This window comes from Haemaphysalis longicornis, unplaced genomic scaffold (genome assembly GCF_048455015.1).
Source record: "Haemaphysalis longicornis isolate Haplotype H1 unplaced genomic scaffold, Haemaphysalis longicornis Haplotype H1 scaffold_3, whole genome shotgun sequence".
Taxonomy (NCBI): Eukaryota; Metazoa; Arthropoda; class Arachnida; order Ixodida; family Ixodidae; genus Haemaphysalis; species Haemaphysalis longicornis.
The window spans coordinates 64,553-85,940 of NW_027526335.1; the positions used below are offsets into that span (position 1 = coordinate 64,553).

Genomic DNA, 21,388 nt, shown 5'->3' on the forward strand with positions numbered 1-21,388 from the left:
GCCGGTAAGCGCAAAGATCTGCCATAGACCATTTGAGAGGCGGCACAACCAAGATCGTCTTTGATGACAGTGCGTAATCCTAGCAGTACAAGAGGGAGGTGAGCTGTCCACTGTTCAGGTGATTCGTGAGCCATCAGTGAGGCCTTTAGCTGCCGATGAAACCTCTCGACCATGCCGTTGGCTTGAGGATGGTAGGCCGTTGTTTTCAGGCGAGTTTCACCGAGTAGGCATGTCAACCGGTTAAAGAGCGTGGACTCAAATTGGCGGCCCCGGTCTGTCATAATCTCCGACGGCACGACAAAACGTGCGATCCACGTGGACATAAGAGATAGTCAACCAGATTTAGTGGAAATCCCCAAGGTGGAGTAAGTTCCTGCATAGGAAAGTTTGAAATTCACCTAAATGCAGCCACACGGCTACAAAGGAAAGCTCTACAGCTTGCTCAGAAACTTCGCAGTTGAAGAAAAATTCGTCCTGGTCCAGGATTTGAACCCAGGACCGCCCCTTAACCGGAGCAGTCGCTCTACCAACTGAGCTAACCAGGAGGCTAGTCGTTTGTGGCGCGAGAGCGAATTGATCGACAACTCGAAGTGAAGGACAGGTGTTAGTCGACCATATTTAGGGAAAATCCCCAAGGTTGAGTAAGTTTCTGCAAAGTAAAGTTTGACATCCACCTAAATGCAGCCATACGGCTGCGAAGTTTCTGAAAAACTGTGACGTTTCTGAGAAAGCTGTAGAGCTTTCCTTTGTAGCCGTATGGCTGCATTTGCAGCCATACGGCAAGTTCGTTGCACACTGTGCAACGAACACTGCAACGAGTGTTCGTTGAACACTGTGCACAGAACTATTCAAGTTCGTTGCACACTGTGCAACGAACTTGAATAGTTCTGTGTAGTTTTTAGATCGGTTCGCAGTCGCCACTTCTCGCAGTAAGCACAAGCCCTCGTCGATGCAGAACCGCTTTCGCGGTTTGCGCGTCCAACAAGAGCCTCAAGCCGCACTGCTCGTCGCAGGCGGGTGAGCCTCATTTCACACCCGATTTCTATGACACCCCCTCGCGCTCCTGTCACGTGATCATAAAGGTTGTGACGTCAAGATCGAAAGTCACGTGACAAAGATCGTTTCGTCACGTTCTTGCTTTGCCCAAAACAAATCGTGCCGTGCGCGTTTTCTCCACGTTGGCGTCGGCGTTTGTTTGACGCCCCATTTTCTTCCTCTAAACGTCAGTGCCATCCGCGTGTTACGTTGTCAAGGCCGGTTATTTAAACCAAGTGCAGCGTCGATCTGCAAACGCTAGACTTCGCGTTGTGTGCTGTGCTGGGAGCTCACGGGTGTAGCCGGCGTGCTGAGCCCTCGTCGGCGAAACGGCGACCACGACGACACCGATCCATCTCGTGAAAAATTGAGGACGAAATTTGCCACCACTAGTTCTGAGGTACCTATCCTACAAGTCACGTTGCCACCAGCAATGACATGCAACAACGTGCCAGAGATCACCACATCAACAAACGCCGTGCTGTGATGTGGCGAATACAGTGAGGTTCGATTGCGTGCATCGGAACGTAGAGCTCTACGTAGGTACCACATTCGGCTTTTGCGGTAAATGCGCAAATGAGATGTGGAGGAGTGGAGGGTGTGTTGTGTCGTATGTACCGATTACTTTGTGCTGTCGCTCTTCATGTCGGCGCACTCGGCGGTGAAGTGCGATGCTTCATTGTTGCTGGCAGCCGCTGCAAGCATCGCGGGGTTGCGCTGGTCAGTTACGATCGTTTTGGCGTTCGGTTAGCGCCCGAGGTTCTTTCGCTCAACGGAGCTGCCACCCGCGTAACATGCTGCGCGTTGCGGGGACGAAAGATGGCAGCGGCGGTGGTGAAAGAAAGGGTACGCAGACCATGGGGACAGCAGGACGCTTGTTTTAAATGCAGAGCATTTCTTAGCCTCGCATTTCTTAGCCTCTTAGCCAGCGGCCAGCAGCACGACTACACATCTGAGAACGCTTTTCCGTCTAAGAAATGCAATTGCTAGACGTGAGATATTGTGCAAACTTGGGGGATGCTTACTGCACGAGCGCAAAACAACAAATACTCACCTAAGCTGCTTGGAATGCTAAAACTAAATAAAAGTGTAAACTGGTTATACATTATATACATTATATTTCCGAGGTCGTCAGCGCTCGCCAGTTGCCGAGTGGTTTGGAGCGCTAGGTATGCCAGCGCAAGTGTTTTGCAAGTCACAAGTTCGAATCCCCGCGGGTACGTGCTTTTTTTATATAAGTTAACTTTTTCGTTTTCCGCCGATGTTTTCTATACTGAGTTCACCTTTTTTTGGGCCGCAACGTGCATTGCTCCACGAACTAGTTCACAGAACGCGCGCAGGCTGGCACTGGCGCGCTAGCGAGTTCTCGTTGGCGTGCTGTTGCCATAAGCACCGACTGCTTGCGGGCAGTGGGCACAGGCCAGAATCAACAGACACTTGGCCTGGTGCGAACGCGCTTTTTACGATAGAGGCATGAGTGAGGCAAGCTCCAAATATGGGGGAAAAGCGCATGGCATTTGAGCGTCTGCGGGGACGCGGAGGGCGTTCATGCACTGCGTAGGCCTAGGCTAGTGAATTCTACGATTCCAAGCCGTCCTGGGAGGCTTATCTTATGCATTTTACAGCCGACAACATGTCAGAAGCGCGGTACGATGATTACTGAGATATTGAGAATGCCCGTCCAACAACGCCATCGGTTGTGTTTTACAGAACCGAAACCGAAACTTGTTTGATTGCTAACCTTGGGTATCGTCCAATCACGGTGCCCCCTCCTCCCAACGTCACAGCCTTAGTTGGTGCGGCCGCCGCAAACCGCGCATGGTAGTTTTTCTTCTCTCGCGCTTTGTAAAATAATTACCGATTTGTCAACCGGATAAACGATTAAAAGTGTGCTAATTTGAGCCAGTCTACGCAGTGCAAGCAAAAACGGGAGCTTGACAAATTCACTTCAGTGTCCCTTTAACGTCGTGTGCCCCCGGAAATGCTCTGCATTTGATCGTGCCCCTCGCGAGGGGGATGTTTCACTGCGTCGCCATGCGAACAGTTTGCCACGCTTTAGTTTCAGTTCTTTGTTTGCTGGGGTGCCGACGAGCGGCGCCACCTCCTCGCACTTCGCCGCGGGAGGATCCGCGGTGGCGGCGAGAGATGGCGCTGGCGTCTCCGCGGCCGCGTCTGTTTCTGAGAAACTCCTCCGGCGTGTGCCGACCAAGAGACGCGGTTGTCGGTGAGGACCATCGTCCCAGCTGCGCCGTAGTGGCGTCTCCTTCCCCCCGTGGCGTGTGCGCTGGTCGCTCTCGGGCTCCGGGTCCTTGAGACGACCTTCCTGTCTTTCTACCTCGCTCTCACACAAACACTCATTTCTTTATCCCTCGCCCATGCACTTATTCTATTCCAGCATGAAGGCTAGACTTCTGCCAATTTACTCGGACGTCGTAACTGAGCTTTAGGAACGACAAAAAGTATGTTCTGTAGCTAATAACAGGTTCGAATTTCAGATTTACAAAAAGCCAGCGATTATACTGGACTAAAAGGCCACTTTACAAGTGCCCTTTTAGGGATACTATGAATCAGGCATGTTATCTGAATGAGGGTCCCCTTTCAGTCAGTTGACTCTGGGACCCTCGTCTGCATACTAATATGTTTGTAATCCTTCCTTGTAATAAACTTTCTCTTTCAAAAAAAAAGAAACACCTTAGAAGGGAGATTTTCCGCAAAAAAAAACCCTTTCGCACTTACCCCCGCCTTTTAATATATATCCACCTGTGGGCATTGAAGTGTCCACCAAAAAAATGTGCATTCTGCTCTTTGTTCTCTTGAATTTTATTTCAACCTACACAAAAACCGCTTTTGGCCTGAATTTCCAACGAGTCGAAAGGTCCAATTCGTCACGTGATCGGCGAGACGAAAGGTCCAATCGAGCCTGAATGTCCAACGAGAAGAAAGATCCACCGAGTCTGAATGTCCAACGAGACGAAAAGTCCAGTGAGACGAAGGGTCCAATAATACTAAGGGCCAAGGCCCCACTGTTTTATTCAAGACAGGCATTTGTTGTGAAGATTAAGACGATAGCGGTAGGTTCAAGCGTGTTGTGCCAAATGTTACGCTATGTTAATAAAATGGTCGTTGCGACAGTGCAGGTAGTCGTGTACGGGCCTCACCTTTGCGTCAATATAAAGCGTTGCACATGAACGTGCCGTACGGGATGGCTTTCGTCAACCTCCTCAAAATATTTCCACCACAAAACAAACAAGAAAGTGTGATTATGAAAATCTATAAGACTAATCTGTTTGTTCGTGGCACAGGGTACCATCATATGATTAATGGCGCGTGAAGACTGAACCGGAAATCACAAAATTTCACCAATTACTCTTAGGCCAGAAAAACGAACTTCTGCTCAATTGATTCTTTTAGCAATGTAGGGGCTATCTTCTCGATTTAGCTGGAGCACTCCTTAATGGTTGACTAGAATTAACGTGCACATAAAATTATCTGACCCGCTACGAGAATAAATACTTGCATTCGAGCAGCATCGGCAGCTGGCGCTCTCTCTTGTTCACTCCTTTGTTTGAAGTATAGCTGCCCATCCTTGGGGGGTATGGGAACTGAACAACCGGGTGGCAGATTAACCGTTCGTCCGCTCACATTTACTCCCTAAAGGGTGTAATGATTGGGGCAAAGTCAAGTAGTCCCCCAGAAGACAAACTTTTAGTTCTTTTTGCCTAAGCATGCATGCAGTCTTTTTAGGCTGACTATGCAGAAATAACGTTTTCAAAAGGTTGAAATTTTGAGCGCAATTGGCCTTTGAGCCTACCTGGACTCACCATCCTACAGGACGGAACAGGCTCGCATGCAATACTACAACTTCAATGCACCATGACTCAGCTAACCAAATTCATCCACCGCACCAAGCACAAACGGGCAGGAGTGAAGGAACCAGACAACATCCGACTTAAGCTTTTCTCATAAGGCACGTTATGTGCGGCACACCTTACCTGTCTCTCAAGCCAGCCGAACGGCGAACATTCTGTACTTGTGACATGACGCCATAATATCGATCACTCCAGGTGAACAGGATATGCCTTTTCGTACACTCTAAGAAAAAAATTCCCCCGCATTTCCCCGAGGGGGAGAATGTGAAAGTGCGAATGCACGGTTGTCGGCCCGCTTGCGGCGCTTGCGCTCGGCCCCCGCAGCCCACCGCCTCGCCGCCTTCTCTTCCATCTCTTCCATCGGGTTTGTAGTATCACGTGTACACCACGCAGTTATCAAGCCGCTATAACGCCGCTGAGTCGCCAACGCACGCCACTGACGACGTAGTTTGAATGCGTTAAAGATATAAGGCGCGTCTAACACTGATATCACCGTCGCGTCCGTAGCTTGGTCGGTAGAGCGTCGCGCTGCGGCCGCAAAGTCCTCGGATCGAAACCTGGCGCCGGATGCTGTTTCTTTTTTAAATATAGAGGAGCACTGCGGACGCCGCCGACGCCGCCGCCGCCGCCGGCGGTGGATGGTTTGGGGTCGCTTATAAAGTGAATTCGCACTTAAAAAAGTGGTCAAAAGAGAGTCCCCGGCACCGCGACTACCTTTAACGCTTGGTGAGTCAAGAGGGAGTCACAGAACATAGTCATAATTTTGGCGACTCTTCTTTGACTCGGGTTGGGGCGCAACTTTGCGGGAGAGGGGAACAGATAGGAGGAGCATAGAAAACAAAAAAAAAAGATGCCACTCTGATTGGTCGCCGCAGATGTGACGTCAGGCGTTTCCCGCGAGCAGGCGAGCAGGCGCCGCGGAGTGGAAATTTTTGAACTGCCGGCGTGCTCCGCCGGAAGGGGCGTTCTTTGTGTTGTGGCCGTTAGGGTGGTTTTCGTAACTACGTGGTCTCGCTGGTCAGTGTCGCGACAATTTTACAGTGCTTTTGCCGTGCTCCACGTGAGGACAGCGTCCATGATATGGGAAGATATACGGACGGAGCTGCGGCAACACAGAAACTGCATCTGATAGAGGTAAGTGAAGTATTCACCGCGGCGAGAGATTTTCCCTCGTGAAAATACTTCGTGCACTCTGCGAATAACGCTCAATTGTGTAATATGCTGCTTGAATACTATGCGGACAGTCGTGGCAGAAGCGTCTAACCGCATGTCTGCGTGAGTGGCAGGTTTTTCGACGGCCTGAGTATGCGAACAGGGCAGCATGACCGTTGGCGCTAGCCGCCGCCGATGGCTCACCGCCGACGAAACGGCGACCTTGAACACGATGGCCGCTCCACGGTCTAGGCGCAGTGAAAGTTTGTTTTACTTCTTCTGGCGCTTTTATTTGACCCTGAACACGGAACGCTGAGTGCGCTTTGATGAATTTGGCTCAGGCTGACAGAGGGGCGAAATGTCAACATGAAAAGAAACGAGTAGGTGTTCGACAGCGGCTTATTTCGGCGCCGAGCAGCAGTCACTTCGTGCGTCATTTGCCGTTCGATATAGCGGGTTTCGCTTGTATTTTCATACGATATAGACACGTAATTTTTGCTATATGTTTCACTGCAATTATACTGTTACCGGAAGGAGTTCGACATACTGGATAAATCGATGCAAATGGTTTCCATCAGTTGGGTTCGGCTGTGCAACTTTAGTTTGTTCTCTTTACAGATGCAAAAGGTGTCAGCGCTGCTGTTTGGTTGCCCTATTTGGCGAAGGAAAGAGAGGATGACATCTTCCCTATACTGGTGAGAACATTTGCCGTTCGATATAGCGGGTTTCGCTTGTATTTTCATACGATATAGACGTAATTTTTGCTATATGTTTCACTGCAATTATACTGTTACCGGAAGGAGTTCGACATACTGGATAAATCGATGCAAATGGTTTCCATCAGTTGGGTTCGGCTGTGCAACTTTAGTTTGTTCTCTTTACAGATGCAAAAGGTGTCAGCGCGGCTGTTTGGTTGCCCTATTTGGCGAAGGAAAGAGAGGATGACATCTTCACGATACTGGTGAGAACAGTCAGCTTAATTTGCGAATTAGATGGCAACATTAGCAAAGGGCTCTTGGCTTGAGTTGCCCTCGGCATTAAAAATATTAGGGTGTACCCAATCTTAAACTAAAAGAAATGATTACATGTAAGAGACAGCAGCTGGGAAAAAATTGTTGCTCTTTAAAAGGCTGGCTGACGTGTTTAGGCTTAACGTTCATGGTTACTTTGACCAGAGGTAGCGAAATAGCCCTGACCCTGTACTTTTTTTGCTTTCCTAAAGGTGAAGTGCACTCAAAATTTCGGTTTCTTGATAATTTCAATTTTGTAACTTACCATAAAGAGAAGCCTTAAGGGGAGCTCCAGACCCTGGGAAGGAACCAGTGTGTTTAAGATATCAGCCAGCAAAGTGAAGCTTTCGAAAGATCCACAGTGGGGTAGTTGCTAGTGTTTTTTAACATCTTGAAGTAGCACAGACTAGATACAGACATGTGAAGTCGAAAATGGACAAACAGCGCTTTGTAAATGGTTCGGCGCAACATGGTATTTACTGTGTAACTTGTCCTCATGTAATTTGTGAGTGCGTGACCTAAGCACCTATTCCAGGAAAAAAAATTTACTTCCACAATATGTGCCCTCCAAAAACGTTTTGCTGTGTTAGCTGTGTACACACACAGCCATGGGATAAAGCTGAACATAGCAAAAGTGCGAGAAGAATGCAAATGCAGTGGGTGAAGCAGGGCATTTTCTGAAGCAGGACATTTGCTAAATGGGTTTTTCGTGAACAAAGAAGCAACGAATGTAGATGGAAGGGTCGGCGGTAGCTCAGCGCTTTTTCGGTCTCTTCGGTTATTTTGATCTTATCACCAAGCGTTAGTGGCATTTGTGGCATTTGTTTGTTGTGCTCAGCCAGAAAAATAAAAATTGACCTTGTGGCTCTGAGCACCCTTCACCAATTGTGAACAAAAAAACAGGCACGAGCGGCTGCAGTAGCGATTGCTTGAGATAATGCCTTGAGCATACTGGGGTAGTAAAGAAACGAGTAGAAAAAGAGTAGTGCCTCAAAGAGACAAGCCGGGAGATAGCGCAATGTTAAAGGAAAGGCTGTGGCTAGCGTTCCGTCCGGACGGAACGATATACAAGTGCTAAAATTCCATCCAGACGGAGAGCGCTATCCTTCTGTCCAGACGGAATACAACTGAGAGCTTAGCGTTCCGTCCAGATGGAGCCGGCATACAATTTGTACAGTTCCGTCCAGGCGAAAGTAAAACCGGCTGAGTAGACGCGACCTCGAGTATTCATATTTGGTGTAGGGGTTGCGCCTCGGATAATGGCACGATCGTACCAGGTTGGATTACCCCCGGACATTTTTTTTTTTGCGTGGTTGGGCCAGCGTTTTGTAACAGCTAACTTAGCGCCCAATTTACAATTGATGTGGTGAGAGCGGTCGGTCTTCACTTTGTACTCAACAGTACTCAACAGAGCCAAGGCCGGCGTAGCCATCGCTAGATACGCCCGATCTCCTGTAATTATTACCAGTGATTAATTAACAGTGATTCAGGCTAGTCAGTGAGTGGAAGCGGTTTGGCCGGTTGGTTAAAGATAAAAAAGACTGCTCTCAACGCGAGTTATGTTTCCTCTGGACAGAACTTTAGTGACAGTTGCCATTCCGTCTGGACGGAACGCGAAGAGAAAAGTGTCGAGTTCCGTCCAGACGGAAAGGGTCACTAAAGTTCCGTCCTAAGGAAACACAACCCGCGTTGAGAGCAGTCTTTTTTTTATTTTCACCCAACCTGCCAAATCGCTTCCGCTCACTGACTAGACAGAGTCACTGTTAATTATTACGCGAAGAGAAAAGTGTCGAGTTCCGTGCAGACGGTAAGCAGCTGTCACTAAAGTTCCGTCCAGAGGAAACACAGCTCACGTTGAGAGCAGTCTTTTTTTTTCTTCTTACACAACAGGCCAAACCGCTTCCGCTCACTGACTAGCCAGAATCAATGTTTATTATTAGTCATTATTAGTAATCACAGATGATCGTACTAACTCTATCTCAATCCGAACGGATCTCCAAGCCGCTACCCGCCACCCGCTTCACAATATTTCAGCGACAACAGTCGGTATTGATTTTTACCCAACCGGCCAAACCGCTACCACTCACTGAGACTAGCCTGAGTCCCTAGCTGTTAATTAATCACTGGTAATAATTACAGGAGATCGAGCGTAACTAGCGATGGCTACGTCGGCCTTGGCTCTGTTGAGTACGAAATTTAAACCGACTTGGCGCAAAGTTAGCTGTTACAAGACGCTGGCACAACCATGCAAAAAAAAAAAGCAGGATCCAGGAGAATCGAACCCGGCACGATTGCGCCATTATCCGAGGCGCAACCACTACACCCAATATGAATACTCAAGATGGCGTCTAATCAGCCGGTTTTGCTTTCGTCTGGACGGAACTGTACAAATTTCACGCCGGCTCCGTCTGGACGGAACGCTACGCTCTCAGTTGTATTCCGTCTGGACGGAACGCTAGCCACAGCCTAAAGGAAAATGTGGCAAAAAAGCGGCATGAAAGGTGGGAAGTATGCAGGTTTTTTAACCGCAATAGGGGTGTCAGGTTGCGAGTCGTGCATCACATGAAGCTAGCTGCGTGTACTTGTGCGTTATACAACCGGTGTATTTAATGCGTAGGTTCCAGGGGCAGGTTGCTGCGACCCCAATGATTAATCATATGAAGCGGGTCTTCGCATAACCGGGGGGTGTACTATAACTGAGCTTACCCTGTAACTTATCATTGCAGGTATTTTCTTTTTCAGTCCACGTGGCATAGTAAAGACAGTCAGAGTAATAATTTATACATATTGATGACTGTTCACATAAAGAACTTTTTTTACAGCAAATAATTTCAGCATTCTTTGTCTTTTTTTTTACAGGACCGAAATACTGCATCCTCGTACCCGACTCTGCTGTACACGGGGAGCAGCCCACTCGGGTCCGACTCAATTAAGATGGTGTGCGAACATGTATCCGTTAACGTCTTTGACTTCACGTCAGGAATCGCTCTTGTATGTGCCATGTACTGGGCATACAACCTGCAGTACGTGAAGTCTGCAAAGCAGACCTTTACAGTTTCGGAGGAACTGATGGTGGTGCAAACGGGCGCATGCTTGAGCATCTTAATGCCGGCGACAAAGGTAGTCACTACCTTGAGAGCTCGTGCAGGGAAAGCCAGGGAATAAATACATTGTCCAGCGACAGCAGATCAACTGGTGGGTGTTGGAACATATAGCCTCCGAGTAAATTTCTGTGTTCCAAAATGAACAAAATATTCTCAGGAAAATTGTAACAGTCATCAATTCATAATTCTTTAACACCCTTTTTTAATGTTCATTTGCATTGCGTATGAGTAGTCAAAGTGGCCTTATTATAAAGCCGAACCTAGTTGTATGCATTAACGGCCGCGGCGGCCGCTTTTCTGATGGAGGCGAAAAGCAAAAACGCCCGTGTGTACGAGATTTCGGCGCACGATAAAGATCCCCAGGTAGTCAAAATTAATCCGGAGCCCTCCACTACGGCGCGCCTCATCGCCTGCGTTGCGTCGGCGCGTTAAACCCTACAATCATCATCATCATCAGCTGTGTGCATTAAATAGGAATGTGTTCAAGATTACAATTTTATTAAGCAATAACACTCTCCCGAACTCTGTTTTGTGTATTTTATTGTCCTGTTTTCAATTTGCGAGTTGTATTGTTCTAGAATTTTTTCACTTCAGTTGTCTAAAGTGATATTTTCAAATATTTGTTATAATGTGGTTTTAAAAAAATTTGTGTTTTCATATTCACTTGACATTTTGTTAAGTTGTGAGCCAGCAGCTGATGGCTGATCACTGTTGTATGGTTGTGTTTTGTATATGTGAGCTCAAGTGTTGCTTGACCCGTTGAATGTTACAATTTGTTATTTGAGACACGAATGTTGTCTAAGGTGATAAGTTTGAATCTTGTATTTTTCACGTTTCTTCTATTCATGTATATGTTGTCTAAGACAAACTCGTGATTTTTATTTCTTGTAACATTTTTTCTATAAATGTGGTTTTAAGAAAATTTGTGTTTTCATATTTACTTATCATTTTGTTAAGTTATTGAGCGAGCAGCTGGTGGCTGATCACTGTTGTAGGGTTGTGTTTTGTATATGTGAACTCAGTGTTGCTTGTCCCGTTCGATGTAACAAGTTTTTGTTATGTGAGACACAAATGTTGTCTAAGGTGATAATTTTGAATCTTGTATTTCTCACGTTCCTTATAGTCGACTATATGTTGTCTAAGACAAAAACTCGTCATTTTTATTTTGTATCAATTTTTTCTAGTCATTGAGCCAATGCATAATTTAAAATTTAAAACGGTTGTAGGCTTTATTTCAATAAAATAGTTGTGTTGGTACTTTGCATTGATGTTTCTTGCATGTATGCATGGCTGTCCTTATAGGGTCATAATAGTATCTGTATGGTATTTTTTACCCTATCGACTCTGAAGGGATTCTGTTTGCTCGAGTCGGAAAATAGTCGACTGGACTTTTTCTTTGCAGATTTTCAGTGTCGGTGACGGTGCTGCAGAGTCCTGCATGCCCTATCTCAGGGGTCACGGGATTCCCTTTCAGCAGGTCAGGGCGACTTGTCTGGGTTCATGTAGTAGCCAAAGTAGCCAAGCGGGCTCTCTGTAGCCAAACGGAGAGTCTGAGTGACTACTTTTACTAGTCGCAAAGTAGTCATGAAGACTCCCTTCGTTTGAAAATTAGGAGTCGAGGTGACTTTCCTTACAGAGTCCTGCATACGCTTTTTTGACTCGGTCTAACAGAGTCACAAGACTCTTTTCCAAACAGAGTCAGGACGACTCTCATTGCTGGGCCATAACGTAGTCAAGCAGACTCTTTTTGTTTACTATTTCGGAGTCACCGTGACTAATTATCAGGAGTCCTGCAGACTCCCTTTTGACTCTTCGTCACGATCCCTCCCTAAGAGTCCCAGGACTCTGTTTGAAAGAGAGTCTGGTGACCCTCCCCATAAGAGTCCAAAGGTAGTCAATTCTGTAGCAAGCCAATGACTCTGTAAAATGAGTCAATACTGACTACCATTTTTCTTAGAGTGTATGCTGTGAATGATCTCATGGTGCCTTGTCACAAGCACAGACACTTACGCACAGAATAGTAATAGAAGTAAAACGAGAACAAAGCAACAAACGTGAAAGAAGAATTGTAAGCCTTATTTCGGAAAGTGGGGTAACCTGGCACAGAAGACGACAGCTTATCTGAAACCAGATGACCGGTATCGACAACAATGAACCGCAGGAGTACAGTATTATAATTTGTACTAGCTGCTATGTAATGATTTGTGGCCATCCAAAGCTATCGACAAAAGAGGTTTTCTGATCGTCTGCTACCTCATTCGGCTCCTTCCCACCATGAATTGTCATCGCTCATTTCATTTTGCATATCCCAGGTGGCACCACTGATCCAAGATCAGCTTGCCCATCCATAATGGCTGCCATTTTACCATAGTCAAAGATCGATATTATGTATTTGCAGAATAAACGGGTATCTACTGCTGTTGCTCCCACTGCCAAACAAAATAGACCACAAAATGCGACCTCCGTGTGAAGTTTGAGCGCGAACGGAGCAGCGATACGCTCAGGAAATTTTCATTTCCTGAGCGTATTTTCATTTCATACGCTCAGGAAGTGTTCCATTTATCGATGTAACACATGTCCTGGTGCTGAGTCTATGCTGCTGAGGGCATCGTCAAATTTCTAGTGTTGCGGACAGATGAGGAAAGGGAATCGATGAAAAGAACACGGTTTTTGAAAAGTGAATACTATGATAATTCCAAGGCTTGAAGTTAGTATTTGGGTTTGCTCTTGTGACAGCGTGAAGGACAATAACGTCGTTTTTATAAGTGGGCATGAAATTTAGACGAAATATCAGAAGGAAAGATATTGAATGAGGATGTTTTATCTCAATAACTGATTAATATGTGAAATCCTGGATTACAAATACACTCTAAGAAAAATGGTAGTCAGTATTGACTCATTTTACAGAGTCATTGGCTTGCTACAGAATTGACTACCTTTGGACTCTTATAGGGAGGGTCACCAGACTCTCTTTCAAACAGAGTCCTGGGACTCTTAGGGAGGGAGTCGTGACGAAGAGTCAAAAGTGAGTCTGCAGGACTCCTGATAATTAGTCACGGTGACTCCGAAATAGTAAACAAAAAGAGTCTGCTTGACTACGTTATGGCCCAGCAATGAGAGTCGTCCTGACTCTGTTTGGAAAAGAGTCTTGTGACTCTGTTAGACCGAGTCAAAAAAGCGTATGCAGGACTCTGTAAGGGAAGTCACCTCGACTCCTAATTTTCAAACGAAGGGAGTCTTCATGACTACTTTGCGACTAGTAAAAGTAGTCACTCAGACTCTCCGTTTGGCTACAGAGAGCCCGCTTGGCTACTTTGGCTACTACATGAACCCAGCCAAGTCGCCCTGACCTGCTGAAAGGGAATCCCGTGACCCCTGAGATAGGGCATGCAGGACTCTGCAGCACCGTCACCGACACTGAAAATCTGCAAAGAAAAAGTCCAGTCGACTATTTTCCGACTCGAGCAAACAGAATCCCTTCAGAGTCGATAGGGTAAAAAATACCATACAGATACTATTATGACCCTATAAGGACAGCCATGCATACATGCAAGAAACATCAATGCAAAGTACCAACACAACTATTTTATTGAAATAAAGCCTACAACCGTTTTAAATTTTAAATTATGCATTGGCTCAATGACTAGAAAAAATTGATACAAAATAAAAATGACGAGTTTTTGTCTTAGACAACATATAGTCGACTATAAGAAACGTGAGAAATACAAGATTCAAAATTATCACCTTAGACAACATTTGTGTCTCACATAACAAAAACTTGTTACATTGAACGGGACAAGCAACACTGAGTTCACATATACAAAACACAACCCTACAACAGTGATCAGCCACCAGCTGCTCGCTCAATAACTTAACAAAATGATAAGTAAATATGAAAACACAAATTTTCTTAAAACCACATTTATAGAAAAAATGTTACAAGAAATAAAAATCACGAGTTTGTCTTAGACAACATATACATGAATAGAAGAAACGTGAAAAATACAAGATTCAAACTTATCACCTTAGACAACATTCGTGTCTCAAATAACAAATTGTAACATTCAACGGGTCAAGCAACACTTGAGCTCACATATACAAAACACAACCATACAACAGTGATCAGCCATCAGCTGCTGGCTCACAACTTAACAAAATGTCAAGTGAATATGAAAACACAGTTTTTTTTAAAACCACATTATAACAAATATTTGAAAATCTCACTTTAGACAACTGAAGTGAAAAAATTCTAGAACAATACAACTCGCAAATTGAAAACAGGACAATAAAATACACAAAACAGATTTCGGGAGAGTGTTATTGCTTAATAAAATTGTAATCTTGAACACATTCCTATTTAATGCATACAGCTGATGCTGATGATGATTGTAGGGTTGAACGCGCCGACGCAACGCAGGCGATGAGGCGCGCCGTAGTGGAGGGCTCCGGATTAATTTTGACTACCTGGGGATCTTTATCGTGCGCCGAAATCTCGTACACACGGGCGTTTTTGCTTTTCGCCTCCATCAGAAAAGCGGCCGCCGCGGCCGTTAATGCATACAACTAGGTTCGGCTTTATAATAAGGCCACTTTGACCACTCATACGCAATGCAAATGAACATTAAAAAAGGGTGTTAAAGAATTATGAATTGATGATTGTTATAATTTTCCTGAGAATATTTTGTTCATTTTGGAACACAGAAATTTACTCGGAGGCTATATGTTCCAACACCCACCAGTTGATCTGCTGTCGCTGGACAATGTATTTATTCCCTGGCTTTCCCTGCACGAGCTCTCAAGGTAGTGACTACCTTTGTCGCCGGCATTAAGATGCTCAAGCATGCGCCCGTTTGCACCACCATCAGTTCCTCCGAAACTGTAAAGGTCTGCTTTGCAGACTTCACGTACTGCAGGTTGTATGCCCAGTACATGGCACATACAAGAGCGATTCCTGACGTGAAGTCAAAGACGTTAACGGATACATGTTCGCACACCATCTTAATTGAGTCGGACCCGAGTGGGCTGCTCCCCGTGTACAGCAGAGTCGGGTACGAGGATGCAGTATTTCGGTCCTGTAAAAAAAAGACAAATAATGCTGAAATTATTTGCTGTAAAAAAAGTTCTTTATGTGAACAGTCATCAATATGTATAAATTATTACTCTGACTGTCTTTACTATGCCACGTGGACTGAAAAAGAAAATACCTGCGATGATAAGTTACAGGGTAAGCTCAGTTATAGTACACCCTCCGGTTATGCGAAGACCCCCTTCATATGATTAATCATTGGGGTCGCAGCAACCTGCCCCTGGAACCTACGCATTAAATACACCGGTTGTATAACGCACAAGTACACGCAGCTAGCTTCATGTGATGCACGACTCGCAACCTGACACCCCTATTGCGGTTAAAAAACCTGCATACTTCCCACCTTTCATGCCGCTTTTTTGCCACATTTTCCTTTAGGCTGTGGCTAGCGTTCCGTCCAGACGGAATACAACTGAGAGCGTAGCGTTCCGTCCAGACGGAGCCGGCGTGAAATTTGTACAGTTCCGTCCAGACGAAAGCAAAACCGGCTGATTAGACGCCATCTTGAGTATTCACATTGGGTGTAGTGGTTGCGCCTCGGATAATGGCGCAATCGTGCCGGGTTCGATTCTCCTGGATCCTGCCTTTTTTTTTTTTTGCATGGTTGTGCCAGCGTCTTGTAACAGCTAACTTTGCGCCAAGTCGGTTTAAATTTCGTACTCAACAGAGCCAAGGCCGACGTAGCCATCGCTAGTTACGCTCGATCTCCTGTAATTATTACCAGTGATTAATTAACAGCTAGGGACTCAGGCTAGTCTCAGTGAGTGGTAGCGGTTTGGCCGGTTGGGTAAAAATCAATACCGACTGTTGTCGCTGAAATATTGTGAAGCGGGTGGCGGGTAGCGGCTTGGAGATCCGTTCGGATTGAGATAGAGTTAGTACGATCATCTGTGATTACTAATAATGACTAATAATAAACATTGATTCTGGCTAGTCAGTGAGCGGAAGCGGTTTGGCCTGTTGTGTAAGAAGAAAAAAAAAAGACTGCTCTCAACGTGAGCTGTGTTTCCTCTGGACGGAACTTTAGTGACAGCTGCCTTACCGTCTACACGGAACTCGACATTTTTCTCTTCGCGTAATAATTAACAGTGACTCTGTCTAGTCAGTGAGCGGAAGCGATTTGGCAGGTTGGGTGAAAATAAAAAAAAGACTGCTCTCAACGCGGGTTGTGTTTCCTTAGGACGGAACTTTAGTGACCCTTTCCGTCTGGACGGAACTCGACACTTTTCTCTTCGCGTTCCGTCCAGACGGAATGGCAACTGTCACTAAAGTTCTGTCCAGAGGAAACATAACTCGCGTTGAGAGCAGTCTTTTTTATCTTTAACCAACCGGCCAAACCGCTTCCACTCACTGACTAGCCTGAATCACTGTTAATTAATCACTGGTAATAATTACAGGAGATCGGGCGTATCTAGCGATGGCTACGCCGGCCTTGGCTCTGTTGAGTACTGTTGAGTACAAAGTGAAGACCGACCGCTGTCACCACATCAATTGTAAATTGGGCGCTAAGTTAGCTGTTACAAAACGCTGGCCCAACCACGCAAAAAAAAAATGTCCGGGGGGAATCCAACCTGGTACGATCGTGCCATTATCCGAGGCGCAACCCCTACACCAAATATGAATACTCGAGGTCGCGTCTACTCAGCCGGTTTTACTTTCGCCTGGACGGAACTGTACAAATTGTATGCCGGCTCCATCTGGACGGAACGCTAAGCTCTCAGTTGTATTCCGTCTGGACAGAAGGATAGCGCTCTCCGTCTGGATGGAATTTTAGCACTTGTATATCGTTCCGTCCGGACGGAACGCTAGCCACAGCCTTTCCTTTAACATTGCGCTATATCCCGGCTTGTCTCTTTGAGGCACTACTCTTTTTCTACTCGTTTCTTTACTACCCCAGTATGCTCAAGGCATTATCTCAAGCAATCGCGACTGCAGCCGCTCGTGCCTGTTTTTTTGTTCACAATCGGTGAAGGGTGCTCAGAGCCACAAGGTCAATTTTTATTTTTCTGGCTGAGCACAACAAACAAATGCCACAAATGCCACTAACGCTTGGTGATAAGATCAAAATAACCGAAGAGACCGAAAAAGCGCTGAGCTACCGCCGACCCTTCCATCTACATTCGTTGCTTTTTTGTTCACGAATAACCCATTTAGCAAATGTCCTGCTTCAGAAAATGCCCTGCTTCACCCACTGCATTTGCATTCTTCTCGCACTTTTGCTATGTTCAGCTTTATCCCATGGCTGTGTGTGTACACAGCTAACACAGCAAAACGTTTTTGGAGGGCACATATTGTGGAAGTAAATTTTTTTTCCTGGAATAGGTGCTTAGGTCACGCACCCACAAATTACATGAGGACAAGTTACACAGTAAATACCATGTTGCGCCGAACCATTTACAAAGCGCTGTTTGTCCATTTTCGACTTCACATGTCTGTATCTAGTCTGTGCTACTTCAAGATGTTAAAAAACACTAGCAACTACCCCACTGTGGATCTTTCGAAAGCTTCACTTTGCTGGCTGATATCTTAAACACACTGGTTCCTTCCCAGGGTCTGGAGCTCCCCTTAAGGCTTCTCTTTATGGTAAGTTACAAAATTGAGGTTATCAAGAAACCGAAATTTTGAGTGCACTTCACCTTTAGGAAAGCAAAAAAAGTACAGGGTCAGGGCTATTTCGCTACCTCTGGTCAAAGTAACCATGAACGTTAAGCCTAAACACGTCAGCCAGCCTTTTAAAGAGCAACAATTTTTTCCCAGCTGCTGTCTCTTACATGTAATCATTTCTTTTAGTTTAAGATTGGGTACACCCTAATATTTTTAATGCCGAGGGCAACTCAAGCCAAGAGCCCTTTGCTAATGTTGCCATCTAATTCGCAAATTAAGCTCACTGTTCTCACCAGTATCGTGAAGATGTCATCCTCTCTTTCCTTCGCCAAATAGGGCAACCAAACAGCAGCGCTGACACCTTTTGCATCTGTAAAGAGAACAAACTAAAGTTGCACAGCCGAACCCAACTGATGGAAACCATTTGCATCGATTTATCCAGTATGTCGAACTCCTTCCGGTAACAGTATAATTGCAGCGAAACATATAGCAAAAATTACGTCTATATCGTATGAAAATACAAGCGAAACCCGCTATATCGAACGGCAAATGACGAAGGAATGCCCCCCCCCCTCCACCTAGTTGGCTTTTCCTCAAGGCGAAAGAGAAATACTGCCGGCACATTTATCCCGGCCGCTCATCGGCAGTTGGCGGCTCCTTCCCTCCTTCTCGCTCTCCCTCTCTATCGTAACGCACCTGCGCCGCCTAAGGCGAGTTGTCGCACCCCCATGATTAAAATTATCGTGGCCTGTCCACCAGGTTTTTTTTTTTCGTTCTTTGAGTTTGTACCGCTCGCGCTTTATAGACTTTTTTTCCGAAGTGTAGCTGTGCTGGCTAGCGCTAGAAACGTTTATTTGACGGCTCAGCTAGCGCGAAGCGGCCGAATTTGCAATTCGCCGTGAAGCAGACAATAATAGAGTCAAAAGCGGTGTGGAGCTATAGTACTACAAAGGAATTGTCATCTACTGCAAGATAACGCTCAGTATACTTAGGTATAGCCGGACATGGCGTGCACACAAATTTCCTTGCCTGCTTCCTGGTGCCTGATTTCCACGTACGTGTGCTCGTTAAGGAGGATATTCCCCGCCTTATGCTCCCGAATGTGGCCTTGCAAACGCTCCTGCGCCACCCTAACGCATAATAATAGTTCACTCCAAAGCCCACACAATGCTAATATACCTTTCGTTAGACCGGCGGCCTATGAACAAAACGCTTACGGTGCGCAAGCTGCAGCAGGAGGGTGCGCAATTTCATGTTTATACAAAAAACAAAACATCTACGCGTTGCTGGAGCAGGCGAGACCAGGCTTGCGAGCAAAACATAGAAATGGTCTCATAACGAGCACATCTCTGCGCTGGAGTAGCATTAAAAGCGTTCTGCGCACCTCCTATATTCCTCTAGCACCAGCCACCGTAAGCTTACCGACGCGGTATTCAGACATGATAACCTGAAAAATAAAAACCGCATTTCACTATGCCTCGCCGTACCATTTAACCACAAAGCTACGCCAGCTTCCTCGAGGTCCGAGTATACAGGATTTCGGCGCACGTTAAAGATCCCTAGATGGTCAAAATTAACCCGGAACCCTCCACTACAGCGTTCCTCATTGCCTGCGTTGCGTTGGTGCGTTAAACCCTTCAATCAATCAAGCTTCCTCGAGGTACCCGGCGTTTCCTTTGGTTGATGGCCACTGCAATGGAACAGTTGATACACCTTCAACCGTTATCAAAGGGAACTTATTTAACACTAGTTCACCTTCACAAACATTATAGTGAGAGTGAGGGCTGGGGGAGGGGAGGAGGGCAGGCCCATTAGTGCTAGTAAAATCTGCGGAACGGGCAGTACTGAGCATGGTTTGGGCGCGACCCAGGTGTCCATCGTTATTTGCTCAAGTTACTGCACAATACATGCAAAGCTATGTCGGCGATGTGACGCCAGCACACAGGGGGAGCAGGCGCTCCTGTGAGCCGAGCACACAGTGGCCGTAGATACCATACAATCTCGCGCCGGATCACTAACAATTGTTGTCAGCGCTCTGGCGGCATGGCGACAAAGCAAACATGCGAGCGAGCAGACAGCAACATATCGCAGTGGGACACGCAGCCTCGCTCCCGACATCTCAACTACGCATGTCTGTACGTTTTCCTCGGCCGCTGCCAGGTGACGGCACCGGGATCTTCGGCCGTGCGCTCCGCGGTTCGTATTTGAATTGTTCATTACTGTTAGCGCAAAATCATATTCTACCAATACATACGCGTCCCGCATTTGTACGAAGTGACTGCTGCTCGGCGCCGAAATAAGCCGCTGTCGAACACCTACTCGTTTCTTTTCATGTTGACATTTCGCCCCTCTGTCAGCCTGAGCCAAATTCACCAAAGCGCACTCAGCGTTCCGTGTTCAGGGTCAAATAAAAGCGCCAGAAGAAGTAAAACAAACTTTCACCACGCTTTCACTGCGCCTAGACCGTGGAGCGGCCATCGTGTTCAAGGTCGCCGTTTCGTCGGCGGTGAGCCATCGGCGGCGGCTAGCGCCAACGGTCATGCTGCCCTGTTCGCATACTCAGGCCGTCGAAAAACCTGCCACTCACGCAGACATGCGGTTAGACGCTTCTGCCACGACTGTCCGCATAGTATTCAAGCAGCATATTACACAATTGAGCGTTATTCGCAGAGTGCACGAAGTATTTACACGAGGGAAAATCTCTCGCCGCGGTGAATACTTCACTTACCTCTATCAGATGCAGTTTCTGTGTTGCCGCAGCTCCGTCCGTATATCTTCCCATATCATGGACGCTGTCCTCACGTGGAGCACGGCAAAAGCACTGTAAAATTGTCGCGACACTGACCAGCGAGACCACGTAGTTACGAAAACCACCCTAACGGCCACAACACAAAGAACGCCCCTCCCGGCGGAGCACGCCGGCAGTTCAAAAATTTCCACTCCGCGGCGCCTGCTCGCCTGCTCGCGGGAAACGCCTGACGTCACATCTGCGGCGACCAATCAGAGCGGCATCTTTTTTTTTTTGTTTTCTATGCTCCTCGTATCTGTTCCCCTCTCCCGCAAAGTTGCGCCCCAACCCGAGTCAAAGAAGAGTCGCCAAAATTATGACTATGTTCTGTGACTCCCTTTTGACTCACCAAGCGTTAAAGGTAGTCGCGGTGCCGGGGACTCTCTTTTGACCACCTTTTTTCTTAGAGTGTATGACACATCAAACGGACGCCTTGATGAGACCGAACTGAGAATATACAACCCTCATCTGCATCGACCGCTTCTTACGGGCTGCGAGCAGTTGACGGACACTCACGCGCGTACACGGTGAGTGTCAGGCGACTGTCGTAGCACCTCCTTTTTTTGGATGGACGAACACGTGACTGTTTGCTTGTTTGCTTAGCGCTCGCTTGCCTGCCATGGCATGAAGGTCGGGAACATTATTTTTTTCGCTGATACTAGCGCACACCAACAAAACGAGAAAAACCCTGACGGTTTTCCCGAATGATAAAACAGGTCCGAATGAAAAAACTGGAGTCA

At 46.5% G+C, this 21,388-nt stretch overlaps 2 long non-coding RNA genes across 2 annotated transcripts; one reads left to right on the forward strand and one right to left on the reverse strand.

Moving 5' to 3' along the window:
• Window positions 1–5,858: 5,858 nt before the first annotated feature.
• Window positions 5,859–10,328, forward strand: LOC144173155 (uncharacterized). Its single transcript, XR_013323168.1, has 4 exons — window positions 5,859–6,038; window positions 6,675–6,751; window positions 6,941–7,017; window positions 9,926–10,328. It is a non-coding gene; the product is annotated as an uncharacterized LOC144173155 (long non-coding RNA).
• Window positions 10,329–13,163: 2,835 nt separating this feature from the next.
• On the reverse strand, window positions 13,164–20,933 carry LOC144173156 (uncharacterized). Its single transcript, XR_013323169.1, has 3 exons — window positions 20,589–20,933; window positions 18,154–18,230; window positions 13,164–15,242 (listed from the first exon to the last, which is right to left on the reverse strand). It is a non-coding gene; the product is annotated as an uncharacterized LOC144173156 (long non-coding RNA).
• Between the last annotated feature and the right edge of the window lie 455 nt (window positions 20,934–21,388).